This window comes from Dermacentor albipictus, unplaced genomic scaffold (genome assembly GCF_038994185.2).
Source record: "Dermacentor albipictus isolate Rhodes 1998 colony unplaced genomic scaffold, USDA_Dalb.pri_finalv2 scaffold_13, whole genome shotgun sequence".
NCBI classification, from domain to species: domain Eukaryota; kingdom Metazoa; phylum Arthropoda; class Arachnida; order Ixodida; family Ixodidae; genus Dermacentor; species Dermacentor albipictus.
The window spans coordinates 15,497,501-15,518,324 of NW_027225567.1; the positions used below are offsets into that span (position 1 = coordinate 15,497,501).

The window sequence follows — 20,824 nt, forward strand, 5'->3', positions numbered from 1 at the left end:
TGCCATTGCACGGCGCAGGTTAGTATTACACTGACTTTGCAGGGATGTACAGGGTGAGGAAGCTTGCAAAGAGGAAGCAAGTGGCTCGCATGGTAGCTGCGTTGACGATTTCTGCAGAAAACCGTCGCTACGGCGTCACGCGGTGTGCCGGTTGCAAAAAAGCTTGAAGCTGGGATTGCAACCTAATGCTTTCCTTGCGAAAGAATAAAGGTGTCGATGAAGACGCTGCCGCACATGTTTCTTTCGTGTTTCATTTTTAGTTTTATCGACAGGAAACATTGAGAGCTTGTTGGGAATAGTTCTTATGTGTCGTTGGACTAGTAGGGTTCTTTCTCCTGCAATTCAATTATTTTCTTTGACATCAGTGGCATCATATTTATTTTATTTATTTACAACATACTGCGGTCGAAAGACCAAGGAGGGGGGCGTAACAAAAGCAGCTGACAAAAGAAATAAAATAAAAACCACAGCCGCAAAAGACGTAGTGAAACGGTAAATCACAGAATAATACATATTTATAATTTCACGTCAGCAGCACAGAGCAAAAGTGCAAAACACAACCAAGCAGATACACAATATTTAAAAACAAAGACTCCACTGTTTTTACCGTGTCGTCACAAACAGAAAGATACGCAGCTCTCAAAGTCAGGATTTTCCCCATCGCGAAATGCTTCCAACGGTAACGCATTCCGTTCTTTTATGGTCCGAGGATAAAAAAAAGAATACATGAAAAAATTTGTGTCCGTAAAGTAAGGTTCGAGAGTATGAGCATGTGTATGTCTAGTTTGCCTAGAAATTCGGCGTGTTAAGTAAGTTTAAGGTTTAGTGGTAAATTTACCAAAAGATAGTGAGTGGAGAAATTTCAGCCTAGCAATTGCTCTTCGGTGTTGTAAAACAGGGATGTTATTACTAGCCATAAGCGTTGACGGAGAGTCATTTCTCGGGTATCGGGAGCTGCAAAGTCAAACACTTACAAATGATGCGGCGTGACGGGGGCCTGTTCTCTAACACGGCATTTGTTCGGACCCTCACATTCCAGTTTACAATAACACACTGCCCGTCTCGGCAGCATAGTGGCTTAGGCATGCGGCGCTCGAGCTTCAAGTCGTCGGGTCGATCCCGGCCGCGGCGGCCGCATTTCCGTGATGGTAGAAATGGAAAAACGCTCGTGTACTTAGTTTGGGCGCAAGTCACAGAAGCCCAGGCAGTCGAAATTACGTGCCTAATAATAATAAAATTATTATTAATAATAATAATAATAATAATAATAATAATAATAATAATAATTTGAACCGAGAAAACACTGAAACCGATAAGAATGACACCACAAAATTTTGTGCCCAGAATTTCGTAGTGGCATTCTTCACTTTTATATTGTTTTAGTGTTGCTCTGCACTGAAAGTAACAAATGTTTGGGGCTACGTCCATCACTTCAGCAGTCACCAAATGCATTTTTCCAGTGCATCATGCAGAAAATAAAAGATAATATAAGCGAGTCATTCATGTGCACACCTTCTTAGAAAACTAGAAATTAGAAAAAGAAAATGCGACAGTATAGAATATTCGTAATCTGAAAAAAAAAACATACGGTAATAAAGTATCAATCAGCACCATTCTGTCTTTTTTTTGGGTGGGAAACAAAGACGCTCAGCACAGGGAAAGTAGTATAAATAGAAGGCATATCAGCATAATGAAAGGGCAACCAGAAGCCAGACTGCGAGCCTGCCTGTGTTACGCTAAGACAGGCGAGGTCCTCGAGAGAACTGCACACAATTGCCGTCGAGGCGGAGCACGTCACCCTTGCTTGGCGAAATCATCTTCCCCGCAGCGCTGTCGTCGTCGTGGCTGCCGTGTGATCAGGTGACAGGGGCTTCGCGTGCCGCGACGCTCGCCCGATAAGGTTTTGAGCGCCGTTGGGCTCCTGTTGAGCCTCGCCCTCACCTCCGATTGTGGATGTACGCCGGCGTTTGCATCCGCGAGAGGTTCACAGGAGGCGCGAGCTCCGGCCCGGTTCCTCTTCTCAGCGGCGCCCGTCGACTTACGGAGGTACTGTGCGAAAGGTTTCCTGCTTTTTATTTAAAAAAGAAAGCTTTACTCGAAGCACGTTCTAATCATTAAGCAGAGATCGAAACGGTGGATGCAGGTTTGAGACTCAGTATGGCTGACCTGGCGCGACTATTTCACTACCGCTCTAGTTACGTGTTTCTCACCGCTATTGGTAAATGTCCATGGCGTTGTGGAACTGAGGAAGAGGTTGTGGGTTCGATTCACGTCCGCGATGGGAGCATTTGGAGGTACAACGGAATCATCCAAAAACAATCGTTTTCCTACACGTTTTGGAGGGGTTAGAGAACACTAATTAGTAAAAATTGATTCGAATCCTTCAAACTACAGCGGCTTTCATTGACCCAAGGTAGAAAGGTAGAATTTTGAGGCGTCAGACCACATGAATCAGCGAATGGTTTTGTCTATTTACTTTTATGAGATTGTGTAATTTATGTGCAAAAATGACATTGAGAGACTTTTTGTCTTTTCTCGATGTACTCGACATTATCGGCCTGCGAGCAGAAAAAATTATAAAAGCAAGCACGAGAGCGCGCAATTAGGCTACTAGCTTGGTTATAGAAAGGTGTCTAACGTTCTGCACTAAAATCTTTAAAAGCTGTTCATTATGTCGTTCTAATGGCAGTACCGGTAGTCCGTCATTGTCACCAGGAAGCACTTCACTAAGTCGATGTACAGTGTACTACGTACGGTGTGCTGCGTACCGCATACTACCTTATGTACCGCGACTGAAAAGTGGACATGCACTGGCCTTCACAACGAGCCTTCTCTCTTGTTTATCTTTCCCTGTAGGAGTTGCAGAAAAAAAAAAATACCACCGCATATGGCACCTGAATTTCCGCAACACTGCAGCCAGCATAAGGCGATCCATTTTGTCTTTCGCACAACATTGATGTGCCGAGTGCCAGGAGAATAAGAAATGACGTGCACAGAGCCATGAGCTGAGTAAACATTGTCTTCACGCGCCGGTCCAATCTAGGAAACGATGATACGCATGGAACTGGTTTTAAGTGTACTGCGGGAAACAAAACAAAAAAAACAAGACCCACGACGTGCATTTTTCTATGCCAATGAAAACCAGTTGCTCCGTTGATACAATTCACTGAATTTGGCCTCTTGCAGCGGCACTAAGTGCTTCTTGAATACAGTATATCGAAGGAAAGACCGACAGCACTGCGCGCGCATATGAAAACGCCGGTGAAGGCTTGGAGCATATTTCTTTGCATTGTTAGAAATACGACACTTAGCGTAAGAGGCTTGCGGGGAAGATACATAAGAGGCCAGCTTCATCAGGAAAGGTCTTGTGATGACGATCGTCACAAAAATGGCGACATAGTGCTGAACGCGCATTAGTACACTTTCTGGAAGAATTATAAATATCCAAAAGTTGACTAAATGTGATTTTGGCAACTTTCGCCTATTGAAGTTGTCGAAGAAATTTTGTTCTCCTAGACGGGCATACATTTTTGTTTGCATGTTTACTCGTGTCTTCTTGTTAGTGTGGCCCTTACTGGGTCCGTATTCGCGACAATTGTGCTTACAATGTGCACTCAAAAGGGACGTGATTTGCACGATGCCCGGTAACATATGTATTATGTGAATTTAGGGTGAATCTTCTTTCTTTTTTCGAATTCTTTTTTTTTATCTACCGCATCCCTTTCCTCCTTCCTTGCTACAGAGTAGCCAAAGTGACTAGCGCAAAAGTGGACGCGGGACACTAAAAAGGTGACAAGGACAATCGAAATCCTTGTCGCCAGGGTAGCGAACCGAATATAATCACTGGTCAACCTCCCCGTATTTCCCTTTGCCTTTTTCTAGCTCTCTATCTCATTATTTATTTATTTATTTTTTTTAATAATAATAATAATATTTTTTTTATTCACTTCAATTCGTACAACGTGTTCCAGCCTGCATAAGCGTTGTCGCTTGTGTGCTGAGCTGGGCAGCCAGGTTAAGCACATGAAACAACAGCGAGTAAATCATAGTTGAAAAGTAGGGAAAATAAAATCAACCAAATACTCAGCAACTGCTTGTGCGACATAAGAACAAACAAGCAAACAAACAAGAACCAGCAGAACATATGATAGCAAATCCACCGTGCACACTTTCGTACACGAAATGAAAACATTAGGAACATGACCAACAGCAAATTACCTTATTCTATATTATCGTTCAGCCAAGGTCGAAGAAAATTCTTAAGGTCTTTTAAACCGGTGATATTCGGGAGGGTTCCTAATTTATTGAAGTAGTAAGGAACATAGTAGGTGCGGGTTCTTTTGCCATAAGTGGTGAAGATGCGGGGTATGAAATACTTTTCTGATTGACGGAGAGGCCCTACTTTAATGTTGCAGGTTTTAAAGGAGCTGTGAAAGAAATGCTTGTATAATATGTCAAAGATAAATTGCTTGTGTACAGGAAGCATGTCAAAATATTCCATACTGTCTCTGGCTGACTTATCATGATAGTTGGTTCCATAGGAGAGATTGGTTGCAATCCTGTGCACAATGCGGCTTAATGTGTTTAATTTATATAAAGAAGCGGTTCCGTAAATTGTTATCCCGTATCGTAATATTGACTCTCCCAATCCCTTATATACCATTTTTCTAACCGATACATCACATATAGATCGTAGAGCATATATATAAACACACACTAGGCGTAGGCGTTTGGCTAACTCTGAAATATGAATATTCCACGACAGTGTTTCGTCAAATGTGATACCAAGGTATTTAAAATTGGATTTAAGTTCCAAAGGTGGGCATGAACAACACGTACAGTTTCTCTCATGAAGGTATATATTTGATAGTACTCTAACCACTTTATATGGGCTATGAAAACAAAGTAGGCAGGTTTTTGTATTATTAGTAAAAATCTGATTAGTGTTGAACCATTCTATCAAAAGATGCACATCCTGTTGCATCCTGTCGGAGGCCTCTTCATACGTTTCACTTGGTATCGCCAGGGCAGTATCATCCGCGTATAAAAAGAGTTGCGAGTTCAGTGGAAGACAGGTCATATCATTGACGTAGATATTAAATAACAAGGGTCCTAAAATTGATCCCCGAGGAACACCTGTCGAAACGTTCAAAATTGGGCTGTGTAATCCGCCTAGTTGGACGCATTGGGCTCGATCAGCAAAATAGCTTTTAAAGAACGACTTGTATGGACCTCTAAAACCAATACTGTCAAGTTTATCTATTAATAAATTGTGATTGATAGTATCAAAGGCTTTTTGCAAATCAATAAAAAGTGTAAGGACAATGTTATTGTTATCTATTTCTTTGCAGACTAGGTCATGAAAATCCTCTAGTAGGTTTACCGTACTTTTACCTTTGCGGAAACCATACTGGGCTGCATTTAGTAGATGGTACTTATCAAGAAATGATGTCATGCTAATATGTATAATTTTCTCTATGATACAAGCGAGGGATGACAAAATTGCGATTGGCCTATAATTATTATAATCCTTTTTGGAGCCTTTTTTATGCAATGGTCTTATTACGCTTACTTTCATGAACATGTGAATTTGCCCAGTTATTAACGTTTCGTTGATAATGAAAAGTAAAACAGTTTTAAGTATGTCAAAATGCACTATGAGATCTCTTATCCTAACACTATCATAGCCTGGGGATTTCGTTATTGGCATTGTTTTCAACACATCCCATAATTCCGGCTCAGTGACAGTAGGCATGTAAGCTGAATGAATGCTTGAAGCAACTGCAGTAACGTTCGCCATTTTGCTTCCCTGTCTACACAAGAAAGTAACAGATTCTACAAAGTGTTTATTGAACTCAGTGGCCAATTCTACCTTGGTTTTATCTGGAAAGGCCTGTTCTAAAGTATCATCAATGCTTTTCTTGGATGGTTTTCCTATGGTGGTTTGAACTAATTGCCAAGTTTTTTTTACGTCACTACTGCATGCCGAGAATTGATTAAGCTGGTACTGTTTTTTTGCCAGTCGTATTTTTGCTGTAATCTTATTTCGCAGTTGCCTGAATTCTTCTCTTAGTGCAAAGTCATGAGGGTTCTCATTGCGCCTTCTTAAAAGTTTACTTTTGATGTAAGATAGCTCAATAATTTCCTTGTTTATCCAAGGACTTGCCTGATTTCGCCGCTTCATCCTCACCTTAGTTTTCGATTTATTGTAAATTGATTTTAGTTGCTCTACGAGCAGTTCGTAAGCATATAGGTGATTGTACTGCAACAGGGAAGTCCAGTCATACAACTTAATTAGTTTATCTACTTTTTCATTGTTAGTTACAAGCCTTTCTGTAGATCTCTCCTGTGCCACCATTATACTATTTTTTAACAACGTAAGCGCAACAAAATAATGATCTGCAACTTTTTCTTTGATAATACAGCCGAATGTTTCCTCTTGCGCTACGGTTGTACTGATATGGTCAATACATGTCTGTGTGAATTTACTTCCTAGAAATTCTTCTCGCGTATAGCCCTGAATTTTATTCTCCAAGCCAAAACTGGCCAACAACGTTAAGTACTCACTTACACCTACCCTATTTGTCACCGAAATGTCAATGTTGAAGTCTCCTGCGAGAATCACACGTTTATTTAATCCACATTTTTTCAGGAATCTAGCGAGCTCCTCTAAAAAAACTGCAATATTCTTGCTAGGAGGTCTGTAAACCGCACAAACTAAAAATTCATCTTCATCGGTAGAAAGATAAAGCGCTATAACTTCCGCTTCATCAAATTCAACTTTTAAGCATTCACAAAACCAGCAATTTTTCACAAATACTAACACTCCTCCACCGCGTTTGCTCTCTCTGCACAAGGCAAACGATTGATAGTTCTGTATATTATAAAGAGAGCAATCAAACTCGCTTACATTTATCTCAGTAAATATTATGACCTCCAGAAAAGTTAAAACATTTTCCAAGTACATTTGGAACAAGTTCCAATTCTTGTGAAGACTTCTCACATTCACATGGATAAGATCAAAACTTGTACAAGATTCAACTGACATGAGTTCCCGGCGTATCTTCATCCACTCAGAAAATGAATGTACAATCTCAGTCATCACGTTATCTTGCGCAGATCCGCTTCGTTCTCAACAAGAATAACAGGGGCACCTTCAATTTTCTTAACAAATATACGACCATTTCGCACCCAAACATATTTGTAGTGTTTCTCAGTTGCTTGGCGCTTTGCCATCCATCGAAGCTTCTTGGCTAGATGTGTCAAATTTTCATTTATGTAAATGTTCTCATGTTTCAGCATGTTTCGCTTTGCAAGCCACTTTTCTCTTGTTTCTCTCTTCGTGAAACGGACTAGTATGGGAGCCTCAGCATCTGCTTTGCCTTTAATCCTGTGCATAACTTCGACTTCCTCATTCCTGGGAAGGGATAGTTCGAGTCTCCCTGCAAGGGAATTTATAACTGCTCTCAAGTCTTCCCTCTCATGGCACTTGATCCCATGAATTTCCAAATTATTACGTCTTGAATAGGATTCCATCCTATTCACCTCCATTTCCAGTTGAGAAAGTCTAGTGTCTTTTGCTATCAGCTGAGCTTCCATGTCCGTAGCTTTTTTCTTCAGCTCTTTTACTTCTTGATTCTGGGTTTCAAGAGTTTTAAGCACTTCATCATATTTGGAAGAGATCAAATCGAGTGATTCTTCTATGCTCTGTATTGTTAGTGCTTGGTCCTCAAGTTTTCCATTGGTGGTATCATGTTTAGCCAGCTGCTCCTCCTGCTTTCTTTCGAGCTCATCAAAGCGGCGTAGCATAGTGTCAAGCTTCGACATGACGTCAACCAAAGAAGGTTGCTCGCTGTCTGCCATTAACTTCTTACGCTGGGAGCCAGCCCCTTCTTCAGCGTTCGACAGTCGTGTTTTGTGGTTTGCACACGTGGGACATAACCAAATACGGATCGTTTCTACTGACATGCTTTTTAGGTTAGTCTTTGTGACGCCAGAGCATTTGCCGGCATGATAACGGTTATCACAATCGCTACAACGAAGGCACTGGCTATCAGGTGCAATAGCTTTCAGGCACGCGAGGCAATCATTGCTAGACATTGTGAACACAACTTTGTGCAGTCCGGCGGAGCAGAATTTATATTCAAACACTGAAGTAGTTAAGAAACGCTGCTCTCACCTACGTAAGCGAAGAAAGAGCGTTATGCCGCGCTCATGCACTCCGCCGGACTGCGCTGGTTCACAATCGGCGTTGGCTTTTTAAGCGTTGTTGCCCGGTGTCGCCCTCCTGGATTGGCTGCCACCACGACGACGCACTCGCGGTATGGACTGTGTAGCCATGGGCGCTTGCACAGAATCTTCTCCGGTATCACGTCGATAACAGCGCCGAAGATGGAAGCATCCGAAGCCGGGGAAGCGACAGTCAGGTCCCTTAGGTCTGGCGGTTCCTACGTAAGCGAAGAAAGAGCGTTATGCCGCGCTCATGCACTCCGCCGGACTGCGCTGGTTCACAATCGGTGTTGGCTTTTTAAGCGTTGTTGCCCGGTGTCGCCCTCCTGGATTGGCTGCCTTTATTAAAGTTATTAAAGTCAATCGTTATTTAAAGTCAATCTGGGAGAACGGTCAATTCGACCAGCTGGCATTGATTCATAATTCATACAGTGCAAGCAAAGAAGACGAAGGGGAGACACGAAACGACAGGACCAAGCGTTGACTATCAACTGACCTTTTTTTTGTTATTATTGCAAACGAGCGCCTTGTCATGTCGTCTTTCTTGTGTACGTTGTTTTGCGCTAAACAAAGGCTCTTGTTACTCTCTGGGCATATGGAAAGTAATCCCGGTCCGGATTATGCCGCATTACTTGCCGAAATGAAGAAGCGATCCGCTGGCCAGGCTGCGATTATCGCCGAGATGCAAGATCTCAAAAACAAATCTATGACTACGGCCGCATCTCTGGAGGCCCTAAGCAACAGGCTGACGCACCTGGAGAGCAATTACCAAAGTGCAAGCCTCTATGCAAGCCATACGAACAGACAGTGAACGTACGGCGCAGCTGGTTCATAAAATAGACGCCCGTGTAGATGATGCTGAGTACGTGTCTGTTGTGTTTCGGTGGTAGCCGCAGATGAACCACGAATACAGTCACGGCCGCAACGGAACTAGCCGTCTTTATTCAGAGGCATGTATATATACAGGTGGAAACACTGGCGCCACTGGCGGCGTGTAAGGGCAAACAGAAACTGGAACTGATATACTACATATTCCCCTCCTTACAAGAACAAGGTAACAAGAACAACAAGTTACAAAAACAGGGTAACTAATAATAGATTAGTGTTGTTACACATATACACAGTATTTGCAATTAATTACAATTATCTTCACTACACATGTCATGTGCTCAACATTAATAATACTGTATGGAATAATTATACAATAAAGCAAGAACGACAAATAAATAAAGCAAAACGACAAATTGCTCGCAGAAACACAGGCATGTGCACATAGTTCGTGCAGCACTCAAGTTCTGACACTGCACCCGTCTGCACCTAGCACCCAAGCTACATGTGGTCCCGGTATCGATCTGGAGGCCTTCTGTTCCTCGGTGGTTGGACCCGACGTTGAAGCACACGGTCATCCGGCATAGCTGACGCTGGAGCTCGTAGCGTGGGCGTAGCTGGTGAGGCTTCGGGACGAGCTGTTGAGGCGTAATCGTTGGATTGCCGAGATGCCGACGACGGAGTCACGGGTTCGGAAACAGCATTATGCGGCTGATTCCATGTGGCTGAAGCTGCAGGTACCCTGGATAGCTTCGACGCGTTCCAGGTTCGTCCATCATCAAGCCGAAACGTTGACGGACCTTGTTGACTGATTACCTTTCTCGGGTGGCTAAACGCGAGGTCTCCCTTAACCGATATTCCAGGTTTTCTTATTCTAACGTAATCACCAACAGACACTGTTGTCTTCTTCGCGGCCCTGCGATGGTCTGTGTACTCTTTGCTGTAGTCTTGCTTGCTCTTAACTCGTTGGCGCAGACGATGAAGTTCGGAAACAGGATCGCTGAAGAAAGCTGGTGACGGGTGACCCACAACGTCAAGGCGTGCTCTCGGTCGCCGTCCGTGTAGGAGAAAAGACGGTGGAACTCCCGTAGTGGCATGTGGCGTGCAGTTATGCCCAAATACTCTGTAACCGCTTGGCGAAGCGGACGCTGTTCCAGCATAGCGACCTGCACAAAATTCTTGAAGACCCGGTTAAACCGCTCGACTAGTCCGTTCGCTTGGGGGTAGTAAACGGAAGAGTGCACAAGGCGGATGGCGCGATCTTTGAGGAACTCAATGAACTCCCTAGATGAGAACTGGGGCCCGTTGTCGCAGACCACCACGTCCGGATAGCCTTCACGGGCGAACACGTGAAGCAAAAAATTGATGACTGTGCGGGAGGATACTTCACTGCAGAATTGAACATCTGGCCACTTGGAAAAATAGTCGATGAGCGTAATGGCATATCTGCAGTCATGTGGGGCTCTCTCTATAGGGCCGACGATGTCAACAGCAAGCTTCTGCCATGGACGCTCTGGCAGGGGTACTGGCTGCAAAGGGGTGGCAGCAGTCTTCGTACTTTTGTCAGCCATCTGACATATGCTGCAGTTCTGGATGGAAAGCTCCACTTGCCTGTCCATGCCTGGCCACCAGTACCGTTCTCGTAGCCGAGCTTATACCAGGACGAGCTTCATGGGCAGCAGCGATTACCTGCGGTGTGAGAACCAAGGGAACGACGATTCGTTCACCGCGCAGGAGCATATTGTCAACGACGGACAATTCTTCACGTACCAAGAAGAAAGGCTGAAGTTCGCCCGAGAGCGTCTTATGTGCAGGCCAAGATGTGGCGACATAGATCTTGACTTGTTCTAACATGCAGTCATCACGAAGGGCCTGTTGAAACTGCTCTTTAGTGAGGCACGGTAACTCAACAAAGGACACAACCTCATCAAATGAGACATTTTCCTGCGAAGACGGAACTGGAAGGCGGGAAAGGGCATCCGCCACCTGGTTTTGAGACCCCTTCCGATACTCTACTGTATAATTGTAGCGAAGCAGCCGTTCGGACCAGCGTGCAATGCTAAGGGGGCGGCGCCGAGTGCCTTGAGAAGAGAGCAGCGAGACCAAAGCTTGGTGGTCCGTGCGCAGCCTGAAATGCCGTCCCCACAAGTACGTATGCCAATGCTCACAGGCCCAAACACACGCCAGCGCTTCACGCTCTCCAACTCCGTATTTCTTCTCTGCAGGTGAAAGTGTGCGTGAAGCAAAGGCAACAGTTCGCAGCATGTGGCCATCAACCTGCTGGAGAACAGCACCCAGTCCGCAGTCGGACGCGTCAGTGGACACTACAACCGGAAGGGACGCATCAAACATGTGCAGGACTTTGCTGGAAGAGAGCAGAAACTTCACCTGGGCGAAACTGGCGTCTACAGCATCATTCCATATGAATGGCTGGTTCTTCCGGAGAAGAGCTCGCATTGGTTCTACCACATCAGCAAGCCTGGGAACGAACTTGGCATAATACTCGATCAGTCCGAGGAAAGAGCGCAGACTAGTACTATCAGTGGGCGCCGGAGTATTCATAATGGAAACAATTTTCTCTGGCAAAGGAGAGATGCCTTGAGGTGTGATCCTGTGTCCCAAGAAGTAAAGTTCCTGTACGCCAAATACGCACTTGTCATTCAACTTCAGCCCTGCTTCCTTGATGCCCCGCAGTACAGCGGTCAGGTTGGCCAAGTGTTCCTGTTCGCTCTTCCCGAAAACAATGATGTCATCGATATAGAACAAAACACCAGAACATCCTTGAAGGATTTTCGACATGATTTGTTGAAATGTAGCCGGGGCGGATGCCAACCCGAAGCAAACGCGCTTGAAGCGGAAGAGGCCATCATGAGTTATGAAAGCGGTCAAGTCACGGCTTTCAGGATCGAGCAAAACCTGGTAATAGGCCGACGCGAGATCTAGCTTCGAAAAATGCGTTGCCCCATAAAGACTGTGGAGGAGTTCTTCTGTGTGTGGAAGAGGGAAACTATCCGTCACGACAGCTTTATTAGGCTCCCGTAGGTCCACACAAACACGAATGCCTCCATCCTTCTTCTGAACAACAACAATCGGGGACACCCATTCTGAAGCGTTAATGCGCTCTATCACGCCCAACTGCTCTAGCCGACGAAGTTCCTCAGATACCCGAGCTCGGAGTGAAAGAGGAAGGCGGCGAAGTTTCGCTACAACGGGCGGAATCGAGAGCCTTACTTTGACACGATGCACAAACCCATTTGCTAGGCCGAGGGCGGAGTCGAAAAGACATGCAAATTCATTGCGCAACTGTGCTGGAAGACGTGCAGATGAAACCGGTTCCTGAACTGTAACTTGTACGTTGGTAGCACTGCTAGTTGACGTAGTAGTCTCAAGGCAGCGGAGGGACGAGCCATCAATCTGGAAGTCAAGAGCCATAATGGCGTCGATACCCAGAAGCGATGTACCTTGCGAGACAACGTAGAACAGAATGGACGCCTCGCGTTCCTTGTATGCGACTTTCGAAAGAAAGCACCCTCGCACTGGAATAGGCTTTTTTGAATAATCTAACAGCTGCACACGGGGCGCGGACAGCAGCACCTGTTCGGCAAAATGTTTATCAAAAAGATCCCCCGATAGAATGGAGACTGAAGATCCCGAGTCGATAAGGAATGTTAAAGTCGTGTGACCAACTGCTACCGCCACTAGAATTCCGGCGCGGCCGGACGCGGTCACACATGGAATGCTCACAGCTTCATTGTCAATTTCACTGTCGGGCAAGGTTTCATTGTCGGGCAATGCCTGTTCGCTAAGCTCACGAACCGCAACGGCCCGTCGCTTCTTGTTGCATACCGCGCTGAAGTGACCAACGAGACCACAATGATAGCAACGTTGACCTTGGGCTGGGCAGCGGGCTGATGCGGCACGGTGCTGGCGCGAACCACAACGATAGCAGTGAGAGGACGAGTTGTATGGGCGCAGATACGAGGCAGGTTGGCGGCTGTCGTGCTGCAGGCTCGCCTCGGTACGAGGTTCACGCAGGGGCGCGTCGTTACGCGGAGTGTGGCGCGTTCCAGTGCTTCTATGGTCGTATAGCGCCATGCGAGAGTGCCCAGATATGCGCTGCACATTGCCGGAAGCGAATTCTCGAATGTCCTCATTGGCCTGTTCGACTTGTGAAGCTAATGACACTGCTCGGGGGAACGAGAAGGTCGAGCCCTCAAGAAGAAGGCGTTCGCGAAGATGCTGGGACGCGACCCCTTCCACGAACTGGTCACGAAGCGAGTCTTCCAGAGACACATAAGAACATGCTACCGCGAGAGCACGTAGTGCAGCAACGTACTCCTGTACAGACTCCCCCGGTTGTTGCATACGTCGGCGAAACCGGTGCCTTTCCGCGACGACATTGCTTGTGCTTGTGAAATGTTGCTTTAAGGTTTCGATAGCTTCGTCATAAACGGAAGGCTGAGCGGCGTCTTCGCTCTCCTTACTACGTTTACCGCCGGCAGCTGACTCACCGCTCTGGGCGGCATCCGACGTAAGCAGTAGGCTGGAGAAGATACGTTGACCCTCAACGCCGAGGCTGTGTATCAGCAGGGCCTTGCGACGTTCGGGCTTGAAGTCGGATGCTCCTGATGCCAGCAGAAAGTTCTCGAACATTCGGTACCATTGCGGCCAGGGAACAGGAGGGCGGCCGGGTACAGGCAAGAATGGGGGCGGCGGAGCGAGCCCGATACAGCTCATGGCGTAGTAAAGTTGCAGGCGCGGTTACGCCCCTCGAAAAGATCCCATCTTCGTCGCCATTGTTGTGTTTCGGCGGTAGCCGCAGATGAACCACGAATACAGTCACGGCCGCAACGGAACTAGCCGTCTTTATTCAGAGGCATGTATATATACAGGTGGAAACACTGGCGCCACTGGCGGCGTGTAAGGGCAAACAGAAACTGGAACTGATATACTACAGTGTCAAGGAGAAACAGTTCGATATTTTATGGCCTTCCCGATCCGCCTGCATCAGAGCCATCGCAGGAATCGGAAAGAATTATCTTACGCCACTGCTCGGATCATCTGAAGTACCGTTTGACCCTAAAGAAATAGAACCAGCGCACTGAATTGCTCGTTATTCCCCTTATCGCAAGCGTCCAATTATAGTTAAATTTGTATTTTTTCAAAACCAAGGAAGCTGTCCTTTGTAATGGCTGTAATGTTAAAGGCACTGACTTCAGTGTTACCGAAGATGTTTCGCCAGTTGTTAGGAACGCCCATAACATGGGCGTTCCTAACATCGCCTTGTCGACATCGTAAAAACTAAGTCTGTGCCTTTCCCCCTGCGTTTCAAAACACTATTCGTACGTTCCAGACGCTACGTATATGATGACGCTTCGCAGACGGTTAAAAAAATATAGCAAGCACTCCGTAAGCAAAAAATAAATCGCTACCCCCGAATAGCAGTTGCATCACGCACTTCTATCTCAGTAATCTTTACTGATATACGAAGCTTCATTCGAAAACGCGAACACCTGTCTAATCTTGTTCTAACATCGAAAAGCAATGTGCTGGTACTCACGGCTTAGTGACGACATTTCAGACTCGTAAGTGCTGGCTGACTTACCGAATTGTAATGTGTTTCGGAAGGACCGCACAGCAACCGGGGATTAGGAGTCCTTATAGCTTCCAGCCAGCAGTTATCGTGTTCTGTTGTTAGCGCCACGTCAGACCTGGAAATCCTTTTCATTCATTGTCACGCCACGCCACAATCAATACTACTGGCCCTTTGCTATAGACCTCCTCGCAGTAGCCCAGATTTTGCCGCTCAACTTTGCAGTGTACTCTGTAAACTAACTCTTCGGCACCCCAAAGCTGACCTCCTCGTCTTCGGAGGCTTTAACGTTCCAGATATTGATTGGCCCAGTTTAGCTCCCTCTTTAGTAAATCAGAATGATTTAAGAAATTTTCTTGATGTTTGTTTTAATTTTAACCTAGCTCAAGTTGTATACGAACCAACGCACGTCGCACAAGACACAGCTAACGTATTGGACCTAATACTAACAGGTCGACCAGACAGTTTATCGTCAATTGCCTCAAGCGATAATAAGGTAATTCAGGCTGCATTTCACTTTGCGCCAATTCCACGCCAGGCACTTCAAAAGGCAGTACATTTTTTTAACAAAGGCAACTAGGAGGTTATGCGCGATAATCTGTACGACTTCTTTATTTCATTCGTGGCATCCTTTGAGAAACACACTATCCATACAAATTGGCAAAGGTATAAAGAAAAAATAAATGATCTAGCAGACAGGTTCATTCCAAACATAACGTTTCGAACGCAACTTCAAGCTTCACCAATTATTTAAAAAGACTTGAAAATAAAAAGAAACGTTTGCGCCCTGCAGCAAAGGGCAGGATAAACGCATGCGTCTGGGATAATTGTTACACGGCGGAAAACGCATATTCAGCTATTCGGGAGGCAGGATAGGTGTTATTTAGAATAGGTATTATGTACGAAAAATGCTGGTGAATAATCCGAGAAAATTCAGGCAGGTGATCAATGCTCGAGAAATAAACAGTATAACGTCAGCGAACGACAACGGAGAAACGGTCGACGACGGTGCACTCTAAAAACAAAGAGAGTGCCGGGCACTCTCTTTGAGGGAGTAGCGGCTTGTCCCATATTTCACTCTCTTTTCGAGAGTATATCGACCCTCTTTGAGAGAGAGTAGGTCAACTCCTGTTGACAGAGTTTTGTTACTCCACCGCAAGGGATTGCTAGTACTCTTCTGCAGAGTGATAATACTCTTCCCACAGGGAGTGCTAGTACTCTTCCGCAGAGTGCTAATACTCTCACCGCAGGGGTATATGGCACTCCACCAGACCGAGTACTTCTACTCCCCCAAACAGAGTGCTAGTATTCTCCCCAATACCCGCTTATCGAAGTCCTGGCCACGCATGCAGGCAGGAAATCAGATCAAATTAGGTCGCTGATACACCGTTCCCTGGGCGGCTCCTCAGAGTCAGTGGCCCAATTCCAAGCGGCCTTCAGAATAGGCGTGAGCAATGTTATGCAGGATTTTAAAGTCATTTTTCCTGGCTATTTGCTGCCTACCATGAGGCGTGACTGCTCGGAATCGGCCTATGCGTATGTGTCCCGAACGCCACTGAGGAGAAAAAAAAAAGCTAATTAACATGCAATCATCTTCGCACATTTCACAATCAGGAGACACATAATCTAATTACAACACAATAGTCGGGGGAATCACATACTTATGGAGAACCACATTGCTCTATACATCACGTGGATTCGAACGCGCGTACACTCGCATCTATACAATTCAAAGCACACATCCTAACCATTACACCACAGAGCCACCACGCTCAGTCGTGTTCTTTTAGAGGTTATATACATAACAAATGTATTTGAGGAATCGGCTGCGGTGGGTGGAGTTTCTCTGCAGTGTGCTGTGCTGTTGTGTACTGGAATACGTTTGCGTTTGCATCATTTCCATTCCTTGCTACGACTAACGAAGGAATACAACGTAGACGACGACGTGAGAACTATTCACGGCTTGCCGTCACCCCAGGAAAATAACAAATGTGCCGTTCAGCTCACGATCGAGTGCTTTTCCAGTCCATGCATTATATGTTCTCCGAAAATACGCGGATACAAAGTCTCGTGCCAACCATCCACGTATGTGAATTTAGGTCGCGCGTATACTGGTGAGCATTTCTGTTTATTTTTTCCGCCAGTTCCATTCGTATGTGGTCAACTGCGATGCCAGTACCAGGCATTTCGACGCGCCTCACGCTGCCGCGTAGGCGTTCTTTTCAAGTGCATTAGTTTAGAGTTTGGTTCAGTCCGCTGTGAGCTGTTGTCCTGCATTAGCAGCAGATCGTTAGCGTTTTGAAGAGCTTGCATTCCAACATTTGGAGACTGCTTATGCCGATAGCCGCGTTACATGCATTGGCACGCATGTTTAAATGACTAATGTGTCCACTTGTTACGGGTGCACTGCTCGTATCCTGTGGCAGTGCTCGTTCTAAAAGCTTCGAAGACCATCTACATTCATACGTGTGTTCAATATATATGCACAGGATGGACTTGCCGGCTAGTTGGTTGAGCATTTTAGAAGAAACAGCGCAACTCAAGGACGACGCAAAAACATGGACCACACCACGAAGCGCTGGTGTGGTTGATGCTTTTTTTCGTCCTGGTGTTTGCGCTGTTTCTTCTTCCACGATACACGCACACCACAGGTACGCGAAAGTTTAGGAGCATTGGGCGTTAACTTTGTTTTCCCCGTTTCCTCTCAGTGTCAATGGCACAATGCGTTGCCCGGAATTGCGCATGCTTACACCCATATTCGGAAATGCATCATAATTTGAAGCCCATGCTTGGTTTGATCTAAATGACGCAAGTCGTGAACGCACCAAAAGAAAGGCAGTGAGCGTCTGGGGGACGTTCGCACCAGGTGTCGTTTATATAAAGTCAAGCATGAGCTTTGTATTAATATACATTTCTGAATACGGGGGTTAGTCATCTACTTCTCACAGAAAGTGTCGAAAAAACGCCCACCAAAACCAGGCACATTCGTAAACTTAACTATACAATACGAAGCTCCATAGAAAAAGAGTGGTATTAAAAGCTTTCAGTATTTTTCTTTACTCTAAGATGGTTGCGCTCTCGTGGCTTCAATGTACAGAGACAGTGCAACGTTAGCTAAAAAGCATGCTTTTCCGAACTCCATGCCAAAATAAGCTTGTAAAATTATTTAGGTGCCAGAATCCAGGATTTGTAGCGATCCTTGAAAACCCTTTATTTCTAAAATGTCATTTTCAAGGCAATGAAAACACTGAAATTTTTAGAAGTACTGGAAAGTCCTTAAATTTGTACACTTGGGTAGACTTAGCAGACATTGCCAAGCGTTTTTTTTCCCTTGTGTTACACTCTTCGCATGTCACAGAGAATTATCTTTGGAGGTAATAGAAGGAAAGCGACATCCTTAAAGTTGAAATTACAAAGGAGCGGCAGATACCAGTTTTAGGCACATGGAACCGGCGACAAATGTACTTGGAGGAGCAGAAGCAGGAAGTTCAACAGTTGAGGCATTCAAAAGGAAGCCGTGATGAGTAAATTGAGAGCTACAGACACAATAAAAGGAAATTACAAATGACTATTGCTTATTTGGTGGTGAAAAGCTGAGGCAACAGATGACATCCCATACACTGTGAAACCAAACAGTATTCAAAAACTGCAAATGTTGCAGGTCCAAGTAGTTAATTCTGGTATTGCAGAAAAACGTTGAGCGCTTTCTTGAAATGCTTCCTTGTGTGCGTTTAGTGATGGGCGGTGAAAGGCAAATTAGCAGTCTTTCAAATGTTTGAAATCAGTGAAATGCGATTTGTTTTGTATTCTTTTGTTTGCATTAAAGTTAACGATGTTGTTGTTAACGATGTTATTGCCTGTCCAAACTACTAAAAAAATCGCACGAGGTCCTTGAAGTTACTGTGTCGGGGCCTCGAAAGTTCTTGAAAACCATTGCATTTTTTTCTTCAATATTGCTACGGACCGAGTAGAACAACTGTCATGGAGTAAAAACCTTGGCTGAACAGGGGCTTATACGAAGAGCACAGGAAGACTAGAAATGCAGTAGTAGGCATCGAGGGCCCTGAAAAAAAAGTGCCACATCTGCTCGTCTGCCTTATGTTTCTGCATTGACTGTCACATTTTTAATAGAAGTGCACTTACTGTTCTACTCAAATAAACGCAACATTACCAACTCCAGTGTGGGGCAGTCCTTCAGCCAGTGCAAACTTTTTCTGTACATCCCTGTTAGCTCTGTCATTTTTCCAGCATTGTAGTACGAGATTTGTTAAACTGGTTTCGAAGAATATGAGCAGTATACTCTTAAATTAGCTTTTTATTTGTATGCACAAGTTCAGGTTCTCAGTTTGGTTGCAGGACAAATTGCCATACCTCAATAGATACAAGAAAAAATGTTATTAGAGTTTAATAAAATCCAAACAGTAATAATCACAACAATATAATGACATACATTTCTTTTGGTACGTATACAGCCCATGTCTTGGCACTGTATAAATTCAACTATACATCGCAAGTACTGTGTCCTGACCACAATAACTCACATGTGTAAAACCATCACAGCAATTCTTCAACAAATATCACAGTGATTAGTGACATACACTTTGTAACTGCTTTACATGAGCATAATGTATACAAATGGTCCCTGTGTACCTACACAAGACAAGTGCCACCCGAGTACTATTACTCACAGGTGTAAAACCAACAAAGCAGTTCTTTAAAAATATCACAGCGCTTAGTGACGTACATGCTGTAACTCCCTTGTAAAAGCTTAATACAAACACGTGAGCACACAGAAAGCTAGCAGTGGGCCTACATGGAAATACCACCGCCTCAATACTAATTCACAAGTGTAAAACCAACCAAGCATTTCTTTAAGGAATATCAAAATGCTTAGTGACATATATTTTGTAACTAGCTTATATAAGCTTTATACAAACATGAGAACATACACAAAGCTATCTTTGCACCTACATAGAAGTGCGGCCATCTGAACATTTTTATTTGCAAGTGTAAGCTCAACAGAACAGTTCGTTATAGGGACGCCCATTTTGTAACTGCCTTATACAAGCTTAGTGCAAGCACAAGAATGCGGAAAAAAATAAATTAAGAACTTGCTCTATGAATACACAAACAGATCAACACAAATGGTAAACACCGCTTTGAAGACACGTGACCGTGACAAAGCGCAGTGCTGTGCCGGTTGAAACTGCCATCCACAAAAGTATTGAGCAATGCTTAAACCACACGCAATAAAGTGCTGAAAGACTGCATCTGTAACGTACCTATTTTAATTCAAATTTCTTGAATATAGGGCTCTCTTGCAGATAAGGCATCTGACCCAACTGACCTGATTTTACACCCGATAAATGCATACAATGCACTCAGATATAAGTGGTAATAATAATTATAAAAGGCATTTAAAAACTTGATAGTATGATGAAGATGCATGACTAGAAAAGTTCTGTCCCCCTCGTACTTGTTAAAAAGGTGTATGTACGACACACGTTCTTTTTTTCCGCAATTTTTGCATTAATGGACACCTGGGAACCTCGAACCCACAAAAAAAGAAGATACTGCTGTGTTAATAGTGTTGTGAATAATTTTTTGTGAAAGCTTTTTACAGACAAGTTGCAGTCGTTTCTGGAGGTTGAGCTGTATCATGCAAAATAACATGGAAAGTGGTCACATGGGAGCATGACACTACGCCATAATGTTCGTTTCAGTTGACTCTTGCCCTACAAGTCAGTGCTCACTGTGACCAGTGATGGAACAGCAGTGCGTATGCAAAGAAGCGCCCTTGCAATTGTAATTCCACACAGCGGCCGTTATATTCGATGCCGATGCATAACTAGCTGCTCGACAATTCACCGAGTTCGTAGACATAAGCATCCTTACAGTTTCGCACCATGCACGAAAACCGCAACAGGAGACAAAACCAGACTTACCTATAATCACACCATTTCAATACATTAGAAAAACAGTTCAGTCTTAGGGATAAACACTGCGAGAGCGATTTAGTGCGCGACGGCTTCGAGCGACAAAACGGGCCGTCGCTTGAACAGATGGCTCGGTTCTGGAAATCTAGAAATCGTCGCTCGTCGCCCGAAAGTGCTATGAGCGACTAGCCAATAGCGCGAAGATGGAACTGGATGTACATCGCTCAAATACTACCGA

General features: G+C 44.7%; 1 protein-coding gene across 1 annotated transcript in view; it reads left to right on the forward strand.

Moving 5' to 3' along the window:
* The first annotated feature begins 1,906 nt into the window (after positions 1-1,906).
* The window catches only part of LOC139051656 (organic cation transporter protein-like), a 189,688-nt gene continuing 170,770 nt past the window's right edge, over positions 1,907-20,824 (forward strand). The window contains exon 1 of the mRNA XM_070528611.1: positions 1,907-2,046. The gene's annotated coding sequence lies outside the window, so the exon portion shown is untranslated. The remainder of the gene's footprint in view (positions 2,047-20,824) is intronic.